At 40.5% G+C, this 19,254-nt stretch overlaps 1 long non-coding RNA gene and 1 pseudogene across 1 annotated transcript in view; both read left to right on the top strand.

Annotated features, from left to right (window-relative positions):
• The first annotated feature begins 6,720 nt into the window (after positions 1-6,720).
• Positions 6,721-19,254, top strand: part of LOC141585254 (uncharacterized) — a 112,492-nt gene continuing 99,958 nt past the window's right edge. The window contains exon 1 of the long non-coding RNA XR_012518650.1: positions 6,721-6,757. This is a non-coding gene — a long non-coding RNA (uncharacterized LOC141585254). The remainder of the gene's footprint in view (positions 6,758-19,254) is intronic.
• Positions 8,309-10,548, top strand: LOC101053557 (DNA mismatch repair protein Mlh1 pseudogene; annotated as a pseudogene).

Genomic DNA, 19,254 nt, shown 5'->3' on the forward strand with positions numbered 1-19,254 from the left:
AGGGATGCCCATAGTAGCAATGAGCAGTTCAAGAAGCCCATTAGATTTGCCACCAATTATCACCCGTAGGTCTCCTGTGGAGTACGTAAGATGAAGGAAATTAGCAGCACATAAAAAAGCAGACAATATTTGCCCTACCAGAGAGAATATAAATCTTGAGACATTTTATGACTGGCTTTCCAAGTGTTCAAATTAACTGTAGAAAATAGAGAAATTTTTGTTACCTAAGGGAGGAAATTCAGCAGCAGTACTTAAGACAGACAAAAATAAGGATGACAAACCTATCTGTACCAATGACAAGGTTCTTTCATTGGAAAGCCAGAGAGTTAAAGGATCTAATGCTATAACTGTGGGAAAACGAGTATTATAAAATCCAGGTCTCTTACATATAGGCACATAATATTAGAAAATCTCAGAAAAGCTGCAATATGAGTTTTGCTGTCACTAGTGGCTTAGTATTGACTGAAGTCATTGCTCCCTGGAAGCTGAATTACCCCAGAGTTGACAAGTCAGACTAGTCTCAGTAGAAAACAGATATCAAGATATAGCAGGGCTTAGGGGAGACAAAGGGTAGCATAGTTCTCGGGTGCTAAGCAACATTGGGAAGACACTTTCTCTCCCTTGTGACTGAAGGGAAATGGGAGACAGCCACCAGAGAGGGTAGCTGTAGGGAGAGAGCCTCCCATTAGGAACTGTGGCCTTCAGCATGGAGGTGTAGCCAAGCCTTGGCAGCCCCTCAGGTAGAAACCTGGTGACATAAGTATCTCAATGCCACTCTTCCTCCTACTGAGGGTTTTAAAAATACAATTTTTTAATGTAACGATTAAATGGTATAAGATATTGTATTAATTTTCCAGGGCTGCTGTCACAAATTACCACCAACTTGGTGGCTTGAAATATGGAAATTCAGTTTCTCACAATTATGAAGACTAGAAGTCCAAAATCAAGGTGTTGGCACAGCTATGCTTCCTCCGAAGGCTCTAGGGGACAATCTGTTCCTTAGTTTTTCCAGCTTCTGGGGCTGTGAGTGTCATTCTAGCTGTTTTGGTCTTCAGACTTCTCCTCCTTTCCCTGTGTCATCTCTTTTTTTGTTTCTTATAACGACACTAGTCATTGGGTTTAAGGCCCACCCCATTAATTCAGGAGGATCTCTTCTTGAGATATCCTTAATTACATCGGAAAATATCATTTTTCCAAATTAGATCACAGATACTTTTTGCATATATCTTGAGGGGCCACCATTCAGCCCACTAAAGATATCATGAAGTAAAATATTTTCAGAAAATTCAGCATGCTATCAACACTGAGAAAACTGGAGATTTGTAGTCAATACTGTGGTACATTGTTCCACTTCCCTGTTCAGGACTGAAGCACTAATTTATTTCTGGGAGTATTGCCTGCTGATGGCTCTTAGTTGCATCCCTCTCCAGGAATTTCCTTCATCTAAAGAAAGCTTCCTCTCTACATTTTTGCTTTCTCCCTGGAGACAGCTCACATGTAATGAGTGGATAATGAAGGACAATGCACAAAGGTGTGGCTTTGTGCCTCAATTCTGGATAACTTGGAAGGGTCATCCCAGCTCTAGGGCTCCCTTGTCGGAAGGGCTGAGGCTTCTGCTGCAACTTTATTGGAATGCAACTTCTCTTTCCATCCCCTTTTTCTTCCCTCACTCCCTTGTAGGTGTTCTTCTCAAGAGTACTTCTTGATTAAGCTTTTACAGGTAAATTTCACCACAGTGTCTGTTTTCCAGGGGCCTTGATTTAAGACATGCTCCCACATGAGATGAACCATCAGTAGTCTAAGTAGCTCAGAAGGAGGCTTTTTGAAGAACCATTCTCCCAATGCCTAAACAAAAGAAATTTAGTTCTCCATTGTGTGGGCTCTCTGTCTTACTATGCTCCTATGATAAGAAACACGAATTAAGAAGTTAAACACAGCAACTAGAAGGATGAAATCCTTTTCAAAACAGAAGTAATATTTTTCAAGAATTGGACAGAAGGCTAAGTGGATGGTTAGTGGGTACTGAGAAACCAAGTACTTAAACCAAGATCTTATCATAATAGATTGGAGAATATATTTTTAAACAGAAAATGAAAGCAAAAAGTCCTGGATATTGAAAACATAAATTAAGAAAAAAAAGGAACATGGGCTAAAAGTAAAGAAGTAATGAATCCATAGCAATCCTGGGATGGCACAAGTTTCCCAGTATGTCGAATCCTCTCTTGCAACAGTGGAAACAAGCAGCGTGGGATCTTCCTCCTTAGTGATTTGCAACAACAGCCAACCTTTCAAAAGGTATGGTTTCTCAGTACTGACCTCTAAGCAACAGAGACTAAGCAGCATCCAGCCTGGCCTCCAGACACTTCCTGTCTATACTTCCAGTAGGAGTAATTGGTAGAAAGGCATCAAAACCTCTCCACTGGGTCTTGTTTTGTCATGTCAGAATCCCAAATCATTTTTTAAAATCACACCTAAAACTGTAGAGATACGTAAAAAAGACCTGTGCTAATTTGGGCTGTTCAGCACAGAGGCAGTCTTGTACAGAACATGGCATATCAGATACGCTTTGGTTCTTGGATTGCCATTTTCTAGCTGGGGCCTCATACAAGATGCTAAATCTCTATACGCCTTTGTGTTCTAGCATCTCTTAAATGGGTATATGTGAAGACTGATGGCAAGTAAAGTGCTTGACATCAAAGTAAGCCAGGTGCAAAACAGGCTATTTTTTAGCATAAAATGCATAGTCCTTTTTGTTTTTCTAATGATAACAACAACTTTTGGCCAAAATGTTATTTTACATCAGCTGCCTAATTCTTTCCTTGATGAAAACACATACCAATTTATTTATCTTTCCCCATGTCAACTGTACAGATTCAAAAGAGCTGGAGAAGAGTGATCTGTGTTCTGGTTAGTGCCATCCATTATTAACCTAAGTTCCTAGCTCTGTTTTGGACCCCTAAGACAGACAGTGAGATATGGAGCAAAAGGTGGTCAAAGAGAGTGATTTTCAGGCAAAGATTTGAGCCCACATCATGAACAACTTAGAAAGTCACTTTTTGTCCTAAGGGAGAAGTTGGGGAAATAGGAAAAATGGCAGAACACTGCAATGTCATCTTTCTAAGCAATGTTATATATAGTGTACAATTAGGAGCTTAGAAATTGGGCTGAAACAAACTTTAGCTTAATATCTGGGATTTACCCAGCTTGTACTTGAATGACCTTGGTGATTTGAGCTTTAGTTTCCTTACCTATAAAATTATGGTAATGACAATACCTTCCTTCAAGATTGCAGTGAAAATTCAAAAGGATTACACATGTGAAAGTTTTGGTGCAGCGTCTGGCCCATAGTACAGCTAACAAAGTCACAATAATGCTAAGAAAAGTAAGAAGCGAGACAGAGGAGTCCAGGGAAGGAAAGCAGATAGACGTAGCTCTCCCCCAGCTCAGTGATGTTGGATAGATAGGTCATTTAACTTTTCTGGGTTTGCATTTCCTCATTAGTAAAATGGTAAACTGCTAAAGATTACATAAATGAAAATGGCCTTCTAGTTCATTGATTCAAGACGAGTTTAATAGTCATCACCAAATGACTTGGCCTGCCATTAAGTTATAAAATATAAAATTTCCATGAAATATAGAGAAAATGATAGGCCATGTAAAACAGAAATTGCAATAAATTATATGAGTAAATATCTTAATTTTGGCAGATGTAGCCTGTAATCCCTTAATGCATTTTTTCTCCCTGAACAAAGGAGGCTTTTTCAATGATCCTTAAAAAATCAATGCTGCAGTAAATTAATCACAGCCTGCTGTTGTGATTGGATTAATGGGAAGATCTTGCTAGGGCTTACATAAAAGCCTAAAGTAAACAGTTACCCAATATACAGATCTACTGGTCTGGGCACAGAAATGCTATATGTACATACATATATATATATATAACTTAATAAATCCATCTGCTTAAAAAAACAAGAAGAAGCTGAAACTTCAGATTCTCTGTCCTCTTACCCCTTATCAATTTTGTCCAAATCAAATTTAAGTTATTAAAAGCATAGATCCCATGGAAGTCATAGGCAAGTTAGCCAATGCATCTGCCCCATTTGCTTCCTGGGGTGGTGATGACTTTAGACGCTTTAACATACGTCAGATAAATGTCTAAATTTTCATCAGATTCACTTATGAATTTAAATTAGCCTCAGAACATTCAACGCTGGGATCTTTTAAGCTAAACTTGAGAAAGTCTCTTAAGCTTCCACTGTGATAGAAAGGAAGGTACAGTTAAGAAACTGAGTCCCCACTAATTTGCATGATTCAAGATGTTCAGCATGAAAGTTGAGGGAATGATGAGTCAATAGGCACTCAGAGGTTGCCATAATGCTCCAATTTATCATATTTTGCTTTCCCCACAAAGCAGGAGACAAAATGGGAATAAAGCCAGATGAATCTATCTTTATTAGATTGGGCCTACAATCTCATATTGGGTTTAGATGCTGGATTTCCTGCCAGCTTCTCATATTGTCAGCCTATTGCTTTCAAATAAGCCAGCAATGGCCAGGGATAACAGTGTGTCTGTGGTATGAGACTTCTTAAATGGATGACACAATTTCCCTGGGCTCTGCTGCTGTGGAGTTCCCTAAGCAAGTTAGCGTTTATGTGCTGCTGATGTTTGGGGGCCAGATATGAATGATCTTTGCCTAGAATAATGATATCGTCAAAGAAAGTGGGAACACAAAGATAAATATTCTCACAGATGACATTTACTCAGGGACAGTATTGTCTGAGTGAGGAGCTGTTTTCTTTTGGCTAAGAAAGATTCAAGAATTCTTTCTGCACTGATTTTCCCTCTCATTTCCTCTTAGGTTATTATGAAATACACTTGCCTTTGACATATCCCTTATACCCAATTGTGGGATATTCCTCTTTCCCACATCAAATTTGACATATGCTCCCCAAATCCACATGTTGTAGACTTGGTCCTTTAATACTGTTCTGACATAAACTTGATCTGTGTGGCTTAAAGCTTCAGTGTGACAAAACAATAAAGCACTTTTCTTTTCTGTTTAAATTATACTTGAGACTTGGTCTGGCTACTCTTCTTATAAATGTAAGTTTGATTATAAAAGTACTAAAGTTTGCCGATAGGTTGAAAAATAGTATTTTTCATTAATTTAAAATTTAAAGACACAATCTGACATGGATGCTGAGAAAACAGGAGGCAATCAAATCAGTATAAAACTTAGATATTAGCAACGCTTTGTTAAAAATTGAAGTTCCTGGGGCTAGAAGTTGTGGATAGATGGGTAGGTAGAGAGAGGTGAGGGGCACCACATTTCTTAACCAGAAGATTGCTTCATCTCCTAGTAGCTCCTTCCGGGACTGCTTGTGCCCCTGGCATTAGCAGCTGACTGTCCCTTCTGTCTAGCAGTGTCTTGCAGGACAAAGACCAGCCTCACACCTGCTGCACTGGTCTCCATTTCTCTGTCCCAGCAATGCAACCACAAACTGATTGGGTAAGGCCCACCTGGCTGGAATGGAGGTTGGCGCTTTCCCCTCCTGACACCATTTGCTCAGAGAGTAGGGCTTCTGTGCACCTTGTTCTGGCCTTCAGGGTAAGTCCAGGGCTATGCTGTCTTGCCCCCATTCCTAACCCCCTACACACTTCTGTGGCTAGCCTTTTTCCATCTTCTTTGTAGATGATTATACCTTCTACTCTTGGAATCGTAATCTTTCAGCAGTTCTGTTTTCTTCTTTCTCTGTCTACACTCCCAGCTTCATTTATCACTAGTAAGTTCAAATATGCAGTGCCAGGGGATTGGTGTGCACAGAGGGTGAATTTCAATTCTGAAGGCAATAAGGGAGAGGATTTTTGGGGAGAAAAAAAGAGAATGAGAGACAGCAAGAGGAGAAAGCAGTTAAGTATTATTAGGATGGGATTTTTTTTTTTCATAAGATAAAATTTATTTTAGGTTGTAGGAAGCAGACAGTGAAGAAGAAGAGATTAATAATTCAAGAAACAGGGAAAAACTCACAGGGAAGTATTTGGGAGATTAACAGAGCGAGACAGAGACCTGACGGAGTACACACACAGAATAGGGAAGAGCTTGCTCAATGGAAGAGTGGTTATCAGAGAAATTACGGTAAAATTGGGATGTGGAGAGTAAGAGAGTTAAAGTTCTGACTCGAATCCTCAGTCTTGTGTATAAATAGAAGAGAATTTGTGTGTGTGTGTGTGTGTGTGTGTGTATGTGTGTGTGAAAATTGGTGAGGAAGGAACCCTGAGAAAAGTAGAACAGGGAATTTTGGACTAGTGACTGGGAGAATGGTGACAGGAGGCAAAAAAAAAAAAAAGAAAAAAAAAAAAGAGTGTGAAAGGCTGACTTTAGACTGGAATCAACAGCACCTGGTGTTAGGGAGCAAGATGGGAGGTTGCAGCTGGATAGGAGGTTGCAGCCTGGCCAGGTGGTGATGTTAGGAGGCTGAGGGGCCTAGGTACAAAACAGTGAGTGAAGATAATTAAACATGCTGACGATAGGGTATACTGTCAACTGTACTTAATTGCTTCCGCCTCTTGCTATCTGTCATCCTCTTTTTTTTCTCTTTAAAGAATCCTCCTCTCCCTCCTTGCCTTCTGCCTTGAAGTTCAGCCTCTGTGCACCCCACTCCTCTGACCCTGCATATTTGAACTATGTGGAAAAATGGAAACTAGGAACATGCCTGAGGAATGGTGAGAATAGGAGGTGTGGAGGCGACAAGAGAGGTAAGGAAGAGGGAGATCAGCTTTCCCTCAGTGCTTACTTACTGTTCTCTATTCTCATTAGCTTATCATTTCAGCCCCAATTTCACTAGTAGGTTAAAAGATGAACATGCGTGTGAATAACATCCAGTTTAGTAGTCAGCTACTTCAACAGCACATTTTTGTTCCAGCCAACATGAATTTATATGGGAAAATAGACTTTTTAAGGGGGGAACTACCATGTCTTTCTGAGTAGAGTGAGAAAAAGGGTAGTATCTGCTGTCTGAAAGCAGTAATCTGGGAACTACAGACTTTGACTTCAGGTCAAGGGAGTGAGGGATACCCCTTAAAGGAGGCAGAATGCCAAAGAATAACCTGGCCTAGCCGTATTTGGTCTTACAGGTGTCTGATGCTGAGGTAAATAAATTATTGTGAAATTCAGTCTAACCTCTGACCCAGGACCATGCGAGTGATCAATTAGGAACCAAGAACTGATGGAAGGGAAATTGCCTACGTAGACCAAGACAGTTCCCCATATCCAAGTACAGACGGTGCCCGCCCTCAATTGTTTTTTTGTCTTTGGACAGCTGCCAAGTTTTGTCTCAAGAGGTCTTTATTTTCTTTCAAGAGACCAAAAATCAATCACTTAATTCTTGGTGAGGTTAAGGTGGAAGATTAGAACGGATTAGAGTCGATTATAAACACAATCCCTTCTGCCGTGCTTCCTGGGGACCAACAGAAGCCCGTCAGTTGCCTCATTAAAACAATTACTCTCACAAGCCAGTGATAGGGTATCTACATTATCTATTGACCAGACCTGAGTCTACACTGAAACCAAGCCAGGGAAATTAAGAGAACAAAACAGGAAATAAAATGCCTCAAGGATCTCACAGATCCCAGATTGAATGCACATGGCGCACAAGCAGTCTCTCTCTCTCTCTCTCTCTCTCTCTCATGTGTGTGTGTTTGTGTGTGTGTTTTACTTTAGATCAAGCCTGGCAAGGACCTTCAGCTTCTGGAACTGACCAATCTAGATATTAATATTAGACCCACCCTTTCTGAGCTAAAATAACTGAAAACAATGATGGTGATGGTGAGAGGTGAAAGGAAATTTAACAATAAGCAAATGATAGAAAACTATAGGTCAAAGAGACAATTGAGGCTAGAAAATACTGCTGGTGCCTCTTCCACACCCCGTGAAAATGCTGGGCCTCCATGTTGCGATGAATGGCCCATCTACCCTGTCGGCTCCTCTACCAGAGTAGATTCTGTATGAGGCATTCCTGTTAAAGAATGGCTAAGTGGTTCTTCGACGTGTGGTTTAAATGTTTGCCAGGTGCCAAGTGTGAACTGGGGCTTGGCAGCCTAAAGTCCCTACTGTGTGACCTCAGAATCATTTCAAACTGTCTCTTTATCTTTTATAAATGTTATGTGAACCAATAACACTGATAAGTAATTCTTTTTAACATTGTAAATCTTAGAATGCAACTTCATTTTTAAAGAATATGCCTTCGGATTGACTGAAGGCACTTCAGGTGAGCATCTAGATGTTTCCTGAGCTCCCCTGGTGCCAAAATGTTGTTCATGGCTGGGGTTATTCAGTGGCTGGACGAGACAGCGGTGTACCGCATCACGTGAGGGAAGTTATCCAGCGGCCGGTTGATGCTATCACAGAGATCATCGAGCACTGTTTAGATGCAAAATCCGCAAGTGTTCAAGTGGTTGCTAAAGAGGGAGGCCTGAAGTTGATTTGGATCCAAGACAGTGGCACTGGGATCAGGAAAGAAGATCTGGATATTGTATGTGAGAGGTTCCCTAAGAGTAAACTGCAGGCCTTTGAGGATTTAGCGGCGGGCCAGTATTTCCACCTATGGCTTTCAAGGTGAGGCTTTGGCCAGCATAAGCCAAGTGGCTCATGTTACTATTACAGGGAAAACAGCTGATGGAAAGTGTGCATACAGAGCAAGTTACTCAGATGGAAAAACTGAAAGCTCCTCCTAAACCATGTGCAGGCAATCAAGGGACCCAGATCATGTTGGAGGACCTTTTTTTTTTTTACAACATAACCACAAGAAGAAAAGCTTTAAAAAATCCAAGTGAAGAATATGGGAAAATTTTGCAAGTTGTTGGCAGGTATTCAATACACAATTCAGGCATTAGTTTCTCAATTAAAAAACAGAGACAGTAGCTGATGTTAGACAGTAGCTAATGCCTCAACCATGGACAATATTCGCTCCATCTTTGGAAATGCTGTTAGTTGAGAACTGATAGAAATTGGGTGTGAGGATAAAACCCTAGCCTTCAAAATGAATGGTTATATTTCCAAAGCAAACTACTCGGTAAAGAAGTATATCTTCTTACTCTTTATCAGCCACCGTCTGGTAGAATCAACTTCCTTGAGAAAAGCCATACAAACAGTGTATGCAGCCTATTTGCCCAAACACACACACCCATTCCTATACCTCAGTTTAGAAATCAGTCCCCAGACTGTGGATGTTAATATGCACACCACAAAGCACGAAGTTCACTTCCTGCATGAGGAGCGCATCCTGGAGAGGGAGCAGCAGCACATTGAGAGCAAGCTCTTGGGCTCCAATTCCTCCAGAATGTCCTTCACCCAGACTTTGCTACCAGGACTAGCTGGCGCCTCTGGGGAGATGGTTAAATCCGCAACAAGTCTGACCTCCTCTTCTACTTCTGGAAGTAGTGACAAGGTCTGTGCCCACCAGATGGTTCCTGAGAACAGAAGCTTAATGCATTTCTTCAGCCTCTAAGCAAACTGCTGTCCAGTCAGCCCCAGGCCTTTGTCCCAGAGGATAAGACAGATATTTCTAGTGGCAGGGCTAGGCAGCAAGCTGAGAAGATGCTTGAACTCCCAGCCCCTGCTGAAGTGGCTGCCAAAAATCAGAGCCTGGAGGGGGATATAACAAAGGGGACTTCAGAAATGTCAGAGAAGAGGTGATCCACTTCCAGCCCAGGCAATCCCAGGAAGAGACATCGGGAAGATTGCGATGTGGATGTGGTGGAAGTTGATTCCCGAAAGGACATAACTGCAGTCTGTACCCCCCCGGAGAAAGATCATTAACCTCACCAGTGTTTTGAGTCTCCAGGAAGAAATTAATGAATGGGGACATGAGATTATTGCTGGGAGATGTTGCGTAACCACTCCTTTGTGGGCTGTGTGAATCCTCAGTGGGCCTTGGCACAGCATCAGACCAAGTTATACTTTCTCAACGCCACCAGCTTACTGTAGAACTGTTCTACCAGATACTCATTTATGATTTTGCCAATTTTGGTGTCCTGAGGTTATTGGAGCCAGTACCGCTCTTTGACCTCACCATGCTTGCTTTAGACAGTCCAGAGAATGGCTGGACAGAGGAAGATGGTCCAAAGAAGGACTTGCTGAATACATTGTTGAGTTTCTGAAGAGGAGGGCTGAGATGCTTGCAGACTATTTCTCTTTGGAAATTGATGAGGAAGGGAACCTGATTGGATTACCCCTTCTGATTGACAACTATATGCCCCCTTTGGAGGGACTGCCTATTTTCATTCTTCGATTAGCCACTGAGGTGAATCGGGACGAAGAAAAGAAATGTTTTGAAAGCCTCAGTAAAGAATGCACTATACTATGTTCCATCCAAAAGCAGTGCATATCTGAGGAGTTGACCCTCTCAGGCCAGCAGAGTGAAGTTCCGGGCTCCATTCCAAACTCCTAGAAGTGGACTGTGAAACACATTGTCTATAAAGCCTTGCACTCACACATTCTGCCTCCTAAACATTTCACAGAAGATGGTAATATCCTGCAGCTTGCTAACCTGCCTGACCTATACAAAGTCTTTGAGAGGTGTTAAATATGGTCATTTGTGCACTGTAGGATGTGGTGTTCATTCTTTGTATTCCGATGTTATTGGGAGCACTTAAGACTTACACTTGCCTTCTAACTGGTAGCGTTCCTTTATGCATGGTGGATTGATTATAAACAGTCAGATGTGTCCTAAAAAAAAAGAATATTTCATAAAATGAGTGAATTATGGTTGAAATTAATACAGTGTCAAAATTGGTATTTTAATCACATAGAAAGGCAGAACATGTAAAGTCATGACTCTCTGTGCTATTGCAATATGATGTCCCAGCAAATATTTTTTTAAAACTTAATAAATATGGTATACCGTCCCTCTCTGCTGGTACAATGGGTTCGCTATGTTTTCCTCGGGATTTTAAATTTGGAATTTTTGCTTGGATTTATAGGATTAAAGACACAGCACTAATTTTGCCCTAATATTTAATTGTGTTTTATTTTTAACTCTCCTCTTTAAGAAATAAAAATTAATAAGAGCAGAAACGAGACAGGGACATTCACTGGGTAACTCAGTCAGAGACTGAGTTGCTAATGTAAGCCTTAGGAAGGCCCCTGAAGGCAAACATGAATTGCAGGGTAAATAGCAATGCTGTCATGTGTGGTTACCCACAGTTATTCTCCACTGAACTGGACCAGCCAGTTGACTTACAAAGGGCCTTTGCTACCCACAGGATTACAACTGAATTTCAGCTGTCAAAAGCATTGGATTTAGAAGAACAAAACTTGGACTTCAGCCCTAGCTCTATCATTGACTAGCTCAGTGAACTTAGGCCAGTGATTTTACCCTCTGAGTCTGCTGTCTTATCTGAAATCATAAGATCTGGACTTGAGCTCTAGCTCTGTCATTTACTAGTTCTGTGAACCTAGGCCAGTTATTTTACCGTCTGAGTCTGCTGTCCTGTCTGAAATGAGAAAATTCCAGGGTCTTCTTAACTGGAACAGAAATTTTCTTGGGTTTTTAGAAAGATTAAATGAACTCACAAAGGGAGAACCACTCAATACAATGCCTGGTGCACAGTAGATATCAGATAAATATTGGACCATTTTCTTTTATTCTATTTCAATTAAGAAAGGATGGCTTTTGAAAAATTATTTCTGGGAGTCACGTTTCCAATTACTTATAGCTTAGGCAGAGATATCTATGCAAGTCATTTTACAACAACTTCCAAAGCATTATCAATCATCATTATCCCAATGAAAAGAGGTCCGACCCTGAGAATCTTCTAGTCAAGTTCCCTCATTTTATGGATAAGGAAATTGACCCAGAGAGGTTCTGTGAAACACCCAAGGTCACACAGATATGTGGTGGCAATGAGAACTGGAATCCAGGTCTCTTGACTCACGCCCAGTGCTTCCTTCCTGTACCAAGCTGGCACTATTTCTTATGCACTACAGAAGTGTGCGTGGCCAGGGTGCTTGTGAATCTGAAGGTTTAGGGGTGCTTGTACTTTTTCAGTCAGCTCACTGGTCTGAGCAAATGGCCAAACCTGGCATGTACCCAAATCCCTATGGAAAAAGGACTACTCAATCTGACCAATAAATACTTCCAGGAATTTGTGGAGGAGCCAAGAGTTAACTTTGAAGCTAACTTAGATCTGATCTTATACACTTATCCTCAGAGCCCACAGTAGTCTGACTGTGTCCTAAATAGTTCTACCCGATGGTGACAAATGAGAGTCTAGACATGATGGATGGAATCAAAATAGACTTGGGTGAAATTCTGAGTTGAGCATATACTTTTTCCCATAGGCGTCTCCTCTTCAGGTTGGGCTCGCAGCTGAATCTTTAAAAGCAGATAATGTCATGTGGCATACTTCAGGGAATACTCCCCAGCCCCACTGATGGCCTGTATGGGATTCTGATGGAGGTCATTTAGAACAATGGTTTCCAGAGGCCAGTCTTAAGGCTCGTGCCAGGCTGGCCAGCTGTACATCTAGGGAGTCCTCTGAGGAGAGAGCTTTAAGAGAGCTTTACCTTCCCTGCCAGACTCCTTTCATGGAGATTCTCTCTTAGTCAGCCTGTGGTGAGGTTTGAGCATCTCCATTTTTCAAAAGCTTCTCAAATACTTTGATATGCAGCTGTTGCACTAACTCAGGGTGGGAGGAGTTGGCAGAGATGTAAGGGACTGGTATAAATGGCAGTGTGAGGGTTTCTAAGCAGCCAAGAGCATCACCTCATGGAATAGATGTAATATAAAAGACAACAGTTAAGCATCGCCACCTTAAGCTACTCCTCCCTGCAGAGTCAAGTTTAACCACCCATCCACCAGAATCCAGCCTAATACCTTGAGTATACCTCTAGTAAGTATTTCACTCTGTCATGTGAAGGTTCCAGTCTTTCTCCTTTACTAAATACAAGCTCCTTGAGTTGAGAATAGAGACTGGCATATTCTTCAGTGACCCCTGTTCCTAGGGCTGTGTCTGGTGCAGGGTAGCAATAGCCTGCTTTCTATCAGGAAGTGGCATTATCTCTGCTTTGACTTTAAAAAAAAAGATGTTGATGTGTTTGGGGAGAAGCTTACATCATTAAAAACTCAGAATTATTTTTCCAGGGAACTGGTCAGTCCCTGAACTCAATTTCTGTGAGACACATCCTAACCTGGTGACCAATAATAAACACTCAGCGTCACCTTAGATGAGCCATGTGGTCCCTGGGCTGTCCACATGGCTTCATAACTCTCAGAGTGATTCAGCCAGTGGCTGTGTAACAAATACAAGTGCTGATCTGGGAAGCAAAATGAAGCTAAAAGCTAGTGAGCCCACAAATCTACAGTAAATTCGACCCTAAAACAACTGGGATACTTTGGGAAGCATATAGTCTTCTGAAGCAGATTCATCTTCAGCTGCTCTGAATTAATATGGAGATTTATAAAACTGAAATTTCAGAATGAGAAAACAATGAAAGTGTCAGCTTCTGCTGACACCCAAAGAACTAAGTGTATCAGCAAGTTATTTGCCGTGATCCAAGAGACAATTCTACGTTTTATTGAAATGAAAAATAGTGGCGGTCTCAGTTGAACTTAAACTCTGTTCCTTCTTCGCTGGGGCTCAGACAAGTCTGGACAATGCTAGCCGACTCAGGACTGCATCTGCCAGAAGTCTGTGGGACTAAGAGTAGTCTTGGGGAGAGTTTATCTCAGGGGAGGAAGAGACAGTCAGACTTGACTGAGAAGTAAAGCCTCAGCAGCGGGAATGTTTTGGACACCTTGTTGCCTCTCCTGCATATTTGTCGCCTGACCTAATCCTTATGAACTCATCTCTTGGTATACGGAGGGGAGAAGAATAGGATGGGAATATGATAGTATCTAGTACATAACTATGGAAATAGCTACATAGTGTCTACAAAGCTGCACCTGGTCCAGGCTGAAATGCAAAACTTTATCTTTGAAGCATTAAGTGAATAGAGAAACTTGGTTCACTGCTATTCTAATGAAAACATGCGGTCCTCTCCAAATTCTTGGCATCCTTCCATTCCTGGAAGTCCCTCAGTCTTTCATCCTAACAGAATTCTCCCCTCGACATAGTCTTGTCCTCACCACCCTGTTCCACCATCTCCATTCTCCTTTGCAGGGAGCTTTCACGACATGTATCTGGCGTGGCATATCTTTCTACCACATGCCTCTCTTCTCCAGGGATGTGGTTCTTTTTCCTTGATTGCTTTACTCAAATTAATCCATCTACTTAGATTTTTGCCATCATCTTGTCAGAGAGGGGAGAGGCAAAGGAGCTAAGTGTGGGGGGGAAAGGAAGAAAAACCCGTCAAACGGTTTACCTCATCACAGCTTTCAATAAAAATTCCGTAGAGCATGGGATCCAAGCAGCCCTTTTTTGATATCTCACTAAAGAGAAGAATGTAGTTTTTCACAGAGTCCCATATAATATTGGACAGGGTTTCTTGATGGTTCCTGTACAAAAACAAGCCCAATGTAGGTGATGGTAGCATGTATGTGATGGTTGCCAGAGTATGTGTGAGGGATGCATTGAGATGGCAGTGGCATATCATAGCAGAAGCATCTAATAACATTCTCTGAAAAAAGCGGTACCAGGGAAAGGCAGTGGCCATGCCCAGTGGCAGCAACAGTGTCCTGTGGAGGTGACGGCAATACTCAGGAAAGCAGTGGTACTGATGAGAGAGAGAATTACTGTGGGCTCTGCCAGCAGACACAGGACACCTTCACATGGTCCACATACACTGGAGGACTTGACAGCAGACACCGCTGAGTGCCTCTGGAGCACAAGTTTACAAAGAGGACATACTCCCTGTGGTCAATAAAGGAACTATTGGAAGCACATGTGAGATACCGTAAGAGCTGGAGGATTAGTGTTGGAGCTGGTGATGCCATAAAGCAAATAGCAAAAGACTGTGCTAATGTCACCATGTTTTTTCTGTTTTATGCCCTTCCAGAGAATAACACAATCCAGGAATGAAGACACATGGCTAAAGACTCATAGATCATTTATTACAAAAAGTTACAGTATGCAATCCAAACTGACATGCTGATATCCAAGTTTTCATAGCAAACTGTAGGCAAGCAGTTCCTCTTTTTAATTTATTTTTGGGAATCTCCATGTATCTATGATCAGAAACTCTATGTGTGTGTCTACTCCCTGGTTCAGTGTTTTCTTACATGTAGCATATGGAATACATGCCCTCCATATAGTCCCTCAAAGCCACGCTTCTATCCTTTAGACTTTTGAGTGCTTGAGAATTAGATGGATTTATTATAGTATTTGTGCTGTAACAACTATATAATCGGGAACAGATTTCTATCATTGGCTTATATTTCTTTGGCTAACGATGGAATGATGGATGCATAAATATATGCAGACAAATACGGTTTAATATTCTTCTACAGTATCTCTGAAGTAGCTAATAACATCAAGTTAGGCAGCCATTGGAAACATATTTCTTCAGTCTTCATTCTTTAAGTATCACTGACATTATAGAAAAATAAAAAAGAATATTAGAGTAGAAATCAATAGATTTATATCTGCAAATCACTATGTGTACTCAAACACATTCTTCATTTCTCCCTAGCTCAACTCTCTCATCTCAATATAATCAGAGAATTGGATTGTCACTTAAATCCCTTTTGGTTCTAAATTTTTATGATTCTGCTTTTCTTCTGTTGCTTTAATTGAGAAGAGCAATGGTTTTTCAACTTCTTAAACCAGTGATTCCCTTAATCCATATGACATAGGGATTATACTTAACATATTCAGCAAATAAAGGCAGAAGTTCTGTGAATGAAGTGTGGATGAGCGGGGAGTTGACATTCCTTGACTCCTCAACTTTCCTGCTGATCCCTTGAGTGTTTCTTCTATGCCACTTTATAAACTGTTTTGCTATGGAAGTGGGAACTAAAGAACTTGAAACTAGATGGCTCTGAAGTGATAAAGTAAAAGCTTAAATATTGAATGCATCCCAAAATTGAAACACCAGTAGTTCTGGTTAGTTCAGGAGTCAGCTAGGAAGAACATAAAAGTTTCAGAAAGATGCTCAACAGGAAAGGGGCTGATTCCACAAAACACCAATTTTCTTTCCATGATTTCAAGACCAAATTTGGTAAAACCCTTATGTCAACTTCTCTTTTTTTTTTTTTTTTTTTTTTTTTGACAAATGAAGGCACAAAGAGGGGAGCATTCCTGAAGGAATTTTGGACAGGCAAACTTAAATCAGACTCATGGAAAGAAAAATTCATTTAAATTTTTTTCAAGTAGCGTGATGCAATGACACATCAATAACAAATGCCTGTAGCCACATTTTTAAATGATGGCTTGGACTCTATCCCCATTGCCTCCCTTCTTCGTTTCAAAATAAATGGCAAATCAGGTTGAGTGAGAAATGTCATCTGTGCTTTTCCCATTCTTCTTCAATTCAGAAATGAAATGGTGTTGATATTTTATTTTGGTCACCTTTTGTTAGAATCCTAACTGCCATCCATCATGTCCTCTACAAATATTAGCAATTCCTTTTGACCTAGTAGAAGACAGTGAGTTTCAAATTGACTCACTGACGAGGGTAAGTGATAAACTATGCTACTTTTCAGCTATTTTAGGTAAAGCCCATTCTTGACATAACTCTGATGGATGGTAGTAAAACACACCATGGGCAAAAGCAAAAAGGAGGCAATGTGAAAAAGTAATCATGATATTTTCTCCACCTTCCCCTCTCACCTACCTCCCCACAAGAGAATGGTATGTCAGAGAGACCTTCAATATGAAAGTTACAATTGTTCCTTTATTTAGCACAGCTCAAGGCTGTAACTGACTGTATCACAAAGGACTCTTCAGGAAAACTTGTTGAAATAATTATTGAAAGTAAAGAATAAAGAATAGGAAAAAAAACTTCTTAAAAGTGATGTCATTTCCTGCAAATGAGAGTTACTATCTCTTTATTCCTCATCTATTCTTAATTTATCCTATGTCATCCTCAACTTTGTTTAAAGAGAATAAGATTGTGTTAATTCAGATTTTAGTTATAAATTTCTCCACGGTAAAAAATTAAAAATCAAAGATTTCTCTGCATAATTTTTCACACATCTTTTTGTTTATTCATCCAAACATTAAGAATTTATGGGCCAGGCCTGGTGGCTCACACCTGTAATCCAAGCACTTTGGAGGCCAAAGCGGGCAGATCACCTGAGGTTGGGAGTTCAAGACCAGCCTGACCAATATGGTGAAACCCTGTCTTTAAAAAAAAAAATACTTAAAAAAAAAAAAGAATTTATGAAGTTCCTATGTAGTAAGAACTATTAAGTGGTGGAGAGAAAGCAAGTGAGCAATACATGAATCCTCTCTGTGTTAGTTTGTTTGCATTGCTATAATGAAACATCTGAAGATGGGCAATTTATTTAAAAAAGAGGTTTATTTTGCCTCGTGAGTCTGCAGGCTGTATGAGATGCATGGCACCAGCATATGATCCTAATGAGGCCCCAGGAAGCTTTCAATTGTGGTGGAAGGCAGAGGGAGAGCCAGTGCATCACCTGGTTGGAGAGGGGACGAGAGAGAGAGAAGTGGGAGGTGTCAGGCTCTTTACACAGCCAGCTGTCATGCGAACTCAGAGCTAGAACTCTCTCATTACCATGAGGATGTCACCAACCCATTCATGAGGGACTCGTCCCCATAACTTCAATGCCTCTCACTAGGCCTCACCTCCAATAGTGGGAATGACATTTCAACATGAGATTTGAAGGATGAACATCCATACCATATCACTCCCCTCAAGAAGCCTACGGTTTTATTTTTCTGCATTAAAATCACAGCTTGGGTCTAAATAGAGTTGTCTCTAAACTGAATGCATTATCAACAACAGGAAGCTAAAAGTAAAAAAGATAAGCTGGGACTTAATAGCAGAAATACAGTGAGAAAAAGATCAGTTAATTCTTAGTGTTCTGTTATAACCCAGTTGCTTATCATTATACTCCCTCATTCCCTCCTATCTCATCTGGATAGGAGGTGCAGTGCCTTTGTACCAGGCCGTATCCTCCTTTCTAATACTAATGGCAGACATAAGCAGTGATTTGGGCAGAAGCAGATCACTGGTCCTTCTTCTTTTTACCTAGTGCTGTATGAAATGTAAATCTGACTTTTGAAAAAAAAAAGAATTCTAAAAAGCAAAGAGAACTTTGAATTTCCTTGAAAATTTTCTTCTTATTACATTTTTACATAAGACAATGTAGTGGGGATTATTTCTCTGTCTAGCTAATTAATTCTGTCAATGTCACTGTGAGGGAGAGATTATTGATATTGAGATTCAAACAATTGGGTAATTTACAGGAGGAAGAATGTGGCAGCAAACACATAGTTGAATGTTTGCAGATTATAATAGAGGCTCCCAAATTTGGTTTGTTAAATGATGTGTGTTTATTAATTAGAAATAATAAATACCTTATCTGTTAGAAATGTTTACTGGAAAATGTTTGCTCTTAACATATTTTTTCAAGATAGGAATTTTAATAGTATCAAGAGACATCATAAAATATTTTATCTTAATTTACACCTATAAAGAGCTATAAACATTTATGTAGAAGGTGCATTCAGGTTGGTCAAGAATTAGTGGTAGAGTAGGAGAAAGGAGGAAACAGAATGAAATAGTTACAGAATCATGTAATTCATCTATTTAAGAATATGCAGATATGAAATCATAGATTGTTTCTCTCAGCACAACTGGAGGAGGATTGCAGGGACTCTTCCACTTAAGGAAGTTCAAATGTGTCAACTATTTATCATGAATATATTCATCTGCTATGGTCTAAATGTGTCCTCCAAATTTATGTGTGAGGAGGATTGCAGGGACTCTTCCACTTAAGGGAGCTCAAATGTATCAACTATTTATCAGGAATATATTCACATGCTATGGTCTAAATGTGTCCCCCAAAAAGGCTTTATCCTCAGCATAATAGTGTTGGGAGATGGGGCCTTTTGAGAGGTGTTTAGGTTACAAGGGCTCTGTCCTAAAAAGTGAAATAATGTCTTAAAAGGGGGCTCTGGGGGCGGGTTTCCTTTTTGTTGCCCTTTAACCTTCTGCTATGTGAAGATGCAGCAGGAAAGCCTTCACCAGAGGCTTGTGTCTGGATCTTCGACTTTGTAGCCACCAGAACTTTGAGAGACTAAATTTTTGTTATTTATTTATTTATTTTCTTCTTTTCTTTTTTTTTTTT

This window comes from Saimiri boliviensis, chromosome 8 (assembly GCF_048565385.1).
Source record: "Saimiri boliviensis isolate mSaiBol1 chromosome 8, mSaiBol1.pri, whole genome shotgun sequence".
Classification (NCBI taxonomy): domain Eukaryota; kingdom Metazoa; phylum Chordata; class Mammalia; order Primates; family Cebidae; genus Saimiri; species Saimiri boliviensis.